Source organism: Sycon ciliatum, chromosome 1 (genome assembly GCF_964019385.1).
Source record: "Sycon ciliatum chromosome 1, ocSycCili1.1, whole genome shotgun sequence".
NCBI lineage: Eukaryota > Metazoa > Porifera > Calcarea > Leucosolenida > Sycettidae > Sycon > Sycon ciliatum.
The window spans coordinates 7,850,552-7,856,957 of NC_088643.1; positions in this window are offsets into that span (position 1 = coordinate 7,850,552).

A 6,406-nucleotide genomic window follows, 5' to 3' on the forward strand; every position below is an offset into this window, starting at 1 on the left:
GGGCTCATGTCGTACCGGCGCTGCACAAGGAAAAAATTGAAGAGGCATTAATTTAATGTGATATTGAGACATAATGTCCTCTTCGCAGAGGATAATACTTGCCTACCTATTTCAACTTTACTACTAAAGTTCGCACTTGCAGGTTCTGAATTCCAATTGATGTTCGGAACCAGAGAACGTTCTTCGAAACCTATGGAACAACCTTGCATTGTTGTGCATTCAGAGGTACAGTAAAACCTGTCAAGGCGACCACTCGGATAAGGCGACCACCTGTCCTTAAAGGCCACTGGAACCAGGAGCAAGGGATGCTATTTCCAGTCAACGGACCTGGGTAAGGAGACCACATATTGAAGGTCCCTTGTGTGGTCGTCTTAGACAGGTTTCATTGTATACACGCTCAGTTCACTTCTTCGTAATGTTAGTTCTCTGTGAGTTAGTGATTTTGCTGTTACCATTAGACTGCATTCAGATGGACGTATTCGGCGTCGATGGGTTTGGTGGGAAACATTCCGGGAATACACCAGTGGCATTCACACGCGCATTCCATTCACGCCAGCGACTCCATGCAAAAGTATAATGCATGTTTCACATGCGAGATTAGGTTGTACATTGTAGTGCTGACCCAGCGAGGGCACGTAACAATTCAAATAAACCTGTAGTCCACAACGATATAGTTCATAATCGTAGGTACATTGCAAGGAAAAATTTAACTAATTTTTTAAAAATTTAATTGAACTTTAATTTAGTCATAACTCGTGAAATTTTGTCCTTCTTCTTTTCACAAAGCAAGGTGTTTTTTTTATATGGTTGTGGACAGGAGATACAAGGATCCTTGATTCTAACTACATAATATAACACCATGATTGTTGATGCGGGCGATTTAACCAGCCATGTAGGGGACAAATGGTCGTCTTAGACAGGTTTCATTGTATACACGCTCAGTTCACTTCTTCGTAATGTTAGTTCTCTGTGAGGTAGTGATTTTGCTTTTACCATTAGACTTCATTCAGATGGACGTATTCGGCGTCGATGGGTTTGGTGGGAAACATTCCGGGAATACACCAGTGGCATTCACACGCGCATTCCATTCACGCCAGCGACTCCATGCAAAAAAAGGAAGGCAACGTGTATATCTAGAGTGCGGATGCAAGTTTTTGCGCTCCGCGGTCGAGTTTGTTTCACCGGTGTAGCTGCCTTCGGCAGGACCGCACCTACACTGATTTGTTCTAGTGTTGATGTATGACTCAATAATATGGCGACTAACGAAGATATGGACTTAGCTCTGCTGACATACGAGGAGCTGCTCACAGTTGCCCGAGCTACAGGACTGACCAACCCGGAGACAATGGGCCGACAAGACTTGGTTGTTGCCCTTCGCAAGGAAGGACTAGGAATACGGAAGTCACCAGACCAAATGGTAAGCGACCTGCTCTCCACTTTTCAGCTCCTTAACGAGACTATAAAAGGTATGGCTTCAGAAATAGAATGTCTTCGAACGAGCAAGACAGACGCCATTGTCTCCTTGCAAGTAGAAGTTGCTCAACTGAAGGGAGTAGTAGAGAGAATGCAGTCCACAAATCCCGTACCCGTAGCGTCCCCAGCTTGCACTGACCAAGAGAAATTGTACAGTAGCACTGCAAGGAAAGCTGCCTCACCAACAGGCACACACACCAGCACGGACGGTAGTACACGTACTACTACAAGAAGTAGTACCCCAACGGCCAGACCTGACCTGCCCGCCAAACCTCAAATGCAAGATACAAGCACAAGCGACAATGGGTGGCAAAACCCACACCGCCGCCGCCCTGCACAAGCCGACACCAACACTACCGGTAGTCCACTGAAACGCACTATCACAAGCCAGTTCACAAAAGAGCCAGCCCGTACCAAACGCACTGACCTTCAGGGCGTGGAGCGGGTGAAGCGCACGGCTTTCTACCTTGGCAATGTAGACCTTGGATGCGATGCTGCCTCAATTGAACTGTGGTGTAAAAAGAAAGATGTCGAAGTTTTTCACTGCTCAATCTCAGAATCACGGTACTTTGGTACAGCTTATGCCCACCTGGTTGTGGGAGAGAACTGTGTAGACAAGATCCAAGGGCCTGGTTTCTGGCCTGACAAAATTAGTATCCGGAAATGGAGGTTCCACACTGACCAGGCTGAATCTGAACAATGAGTAAACCAACACCTCAACTTGACCCTAACGCAACACCCTTCTATCCTTCAACGCCCCTAGCCTCCTTTCCCGTAGCCTGTATCAATGCACGTTCCCTTAGAAACAAATCTGCTGAGCTATCCGACTTTCTCACGACCAGCTGTCCCCTTGTTGTTTGCATAACTGAAACCTGGTTGTGTCCACAAATTTCCCTCTCCTTCCCAGGCTATGAATGTTTTCGAAGGGATCGACCCACCTCCGAGAATAAAATTAACACCAACGACTTCCTGGCCTATGGCGGTGTTGCTATCTTAGTAAAATCAAGTGCATTTGGTCCTATTACCCACCGTACAGACCTACATCTTCCGCAATTCGAAGCTACCTGGGTAGAGATATCGCCATCCACTGGAACCTCTGCTTGCCCCACGCGCCAGCAGCCCATCCAAATTGCGGCTGTCTACCGCCCACCGTCCACCGACCCGTCGGTGATAGATAACTTTTACGCCTCGTTTCAAAGCTGCTTGACTAAAATACGGACCCCTGGCTCGCCAGTCCTCATCATGGGAGATTTCAATGCTAAATGTTCCACCTGGTATGGAACAACAACAGACACTGCAGGCCACCACCTTTCATGTCTTCTTGACATGTTTGCCTTGCAGCAACACGTCACATTCTCGACCCACCGCTCCCACAAAGGCAATGAGGCTGCTCTGGACCTGATGATCACTGACACTGCAGCCAGCATCTGCGATCCGCGCCCCTCAGCCCCTCTCGGTCAGTCGGACCACTCAATTGTTCTCGGCCGTTTGTGCATCCCGACATGTACCGCATCACCACCTGCACCCAACACTACACTGCCCTCCCATTCCTTCCAGATACCTGACTTCAGTCAGTTTGACATCTCCTCCATTCTTCCCACTCACCTAGTTGCCCTAAATGAATCCATTGCTAATTTGAACTGGCATGCTGCTCTCCAGTTGAAGCTTGGAGATCCAAACCGTACTGCTCCAGCATTTTATGACATCCTTCATAGTCTATGCTCCGCTTTCCTACCCACCCGGTCGCGCTCTTCAGCCCCTAGACGACGTACACCAAGTCCCCCGTGGCTGACACGTGCTGTTAAAGCTCAGCTGAAGAGGAAACGAGACTCGTACAGCTTGTATCGCAAGTATCCTACCCCTAGCAATCACGAGCATTACAAGTGCGAACGTAACAGAGCACGAATCCTATCTAGAGAGGCTCACCGCCAGTATGTGTCCTCCATTAGCACTAACCCCTCATCCATTATTGCATCCACCCCTAGTTTGTTCAAGTTTGTTAAGCAGCTTCGTTCGCCGACCCCTGTTGGAAACCCTATCATCACTGAACTCCATGAAAATAACACAGTACACAGCGACCCTACCCAGATTGCCAATGCTCTGAATCGCCAATTCATCAGCTTTGGAACACCGGATGATCCTGCATGGTCTCTCCCTGGTATTCCACACCACGGGCTCCCAGCACTACCCTCTTTTAGCACAACTCCCACCGCCATTGCCCAACACATCCGTCGCCTAAAGCCCAAGAAGGCGGCAGGTGCAGATGGCATATCCCATGAACTGCTAAAAGCCCTGTTTCCTAGTATAGCTATCCCTCTCAGCCTAGTTTTCAACCAGTCCTTCGCCACCGGAATCTTCCCTGATGTCTGGAAGGCAGCTGTGGTTGTGCCTATTTACAAGAATAAAGGCAGTAAACTGTCTGCATCCAATTACCGGCCGATTTCACTCCTTTCCACCATTTCAAAGCTCTGTGAACGTGTGGCATTTGGCCACTTATACCAACATGTGAACCCGGTCCATGACCCGTCACAGTCTGCATTTCGGCGAGGCGATTCGACCGCCTGGCAGTTGCTGAGGCTTGTGCAGAAGCTATATGAATGCAAGGATCAGAAGCAATTTAGCCTCCTATGTTTTTTCGACCTCAGCAAAGCATTTGACACTGTCTGGACAAGGGGTCTCCTCCATAAGTTAGCAGCGTTTGGCGTAGCCGGGACGTGTCTGCAGTGGCTCACCAGCTATCTCACTGAACGTCGACAGAGTGTCCGAATTGGACATGCCCTGTCCGCCCCTCTAACAGTCCACTCTGGAGTGCCCCAGGGCTCTATCTTGGGGCCTCTATTGTTCATCGTATACGTTAATGATTTGGCAGGTTTGGATCATACCTCACTCTACGCGGACGAAACAGCGCTCCATATAACCGAGCCAGGCTTATTGCAAGCCTGCGACTCGCTACAGTATCACATTAATCAAGTTGTGCGCTGGATGTCGAAGTGGAAACTCTGCCCCAATGTGTCGAAAACGGCAATCCTTTGTATCCCCCCACGACCCTCCAGTGACCTCACCCTCCTTACGACTCGGCTTTTTACTTTCCCTGATGATCCCATTGCTATCAACATTGTTAAAAATCACAAACACCTTGGTATATTTCTTGATGAACACTTGTCCTGGGATTCGCACGTAACCTATATTGAAAAGCGAGTTTGCTCCGCAATAGGCTGCATTTCTCCTCACATCTCCCATCTACACCATGGTTGTCGAATACAAATTTATCACTCTTATGTTCTTCCTTTGTTTGATTACTGCTCTCTCGTTTGGTCCTCCGGTCTATCCTCCGCTCTTATGCATCGGTTAGAAGTCACCCACCGTAAATTACTTCGATTAATATTTCGCATGCCCCCTCTGACCTCCTCTCAGACGCTATACATTTTGGCTTCCTCTTCCCCTCTCTCAGAACGCTTTCCCCACTCGGCATGCAAATTCATTCACCGTATTAAGCTTCAACTTGCTCCTCCTCATGCACTTGCGCATTTAAGCTGGTTCAATAATAGCTCGCGTACTAGATGTTCTCTCCATTTCCCACTTGCCAGGTCATCGATCCTTTTAAAATCCCCTCTGTTCAAGTCCTATTCTCATTGGTCTCGGCTTCCGCAGGAGGTAAAGTCTCGTGACATCTTCGCTGCATTTTGTTCCATTCTGCCCGCGCCTAAGTTGAATTGAATTGAATTCGTTGTTTTCCATTGCTAGCCTAATCTTCATACTGCTCTCTCCAGGTTCCTATAGTACTCCTTTTGTTTTGTTTTGTTTTCTCTTTTTCTTCTCCTTCTTTTTCTCAGTTGTCCCCACCATGGCTGGTTAAAATCGCCCGCATCACATGCTTATTGGCACTATGTCATCGTGATTGTGAAATAATAATAATAATAATAAAAGTATAATGCATGTTTCACATGCGAGATTAGGTTGTACATTGTAGTGCTGACCCAGCGAGGGCACGTAACAATTCAAATAAACCTGTAGTCCACAAAAATATAGTTCATAATCGTAGGTACATTGCAAGGAAAAATTTAACTAATTTTTTAAAAATTTAATTTAACTTTAATTTAGTCATAACTCGTGAAATTTTGTCCTTCTTCTTTTCACAAAGCAAGGTGTTTTTTTATATGGTTGTGGACAGGAGATACAAGGATCCTTGATTCTAACTACATAATATAACACCATGATTGATGATGCGGGCGATTTAACCAGCCATGTAGGGGACAAATGAGAAAAAGAAGGAGAAGACAAAGAGAAAAGAAAAGAAAACAAAAGGAGTACTAAGGAACCTGGAGAGAGCAGTATGAAGAGTAGGCTAGCAATGGAAAACAACGAACGAATTCAATTCAATTCAACTTAGGCGCGAGCAGAATGGAACAAAATGCAGCGAAGGTGTCACGAGACTTTACCTCCTGCGGAAGCCGAGACCAATGTGAATAGGACTTGAACAGAGGGGATTTTAAAAGGATCGATGATCTGGCAAGTGGGAATGGAGAGAACATCTAGTACGTGAGCTATTATTGAACCAGCTTAAATGCGCAAGTGCATGAGGAGGAGCAAGTTGAAGCTTAATACGGTGAATGAATTTGCATGCCGAGTGGGGAAATCGTTCTAAGAGCGGGGAAGAGGAAGCCAAAGTGTATAGCGTCTGAGAGGAGGTCAGAGGGGGCATGCGAAATATTAATCGAAGTAATTTACGGTGGGTAATGATTTACCATGGATGTATCAGGAAATAAAAAATGTGATTCTGGTACTCACACCGGACTTCAGTCAGTTGTTCTGGTCATTCTGCTTACGCTCCTCGTACTCGTCGTTCGGCTGATAAAGGATATCAAGACCGCTCAGCGCGTAAGCCAAGGTTTTGTACTTCTGAAGTGGAACAATGTCATTACCAGATTCATCC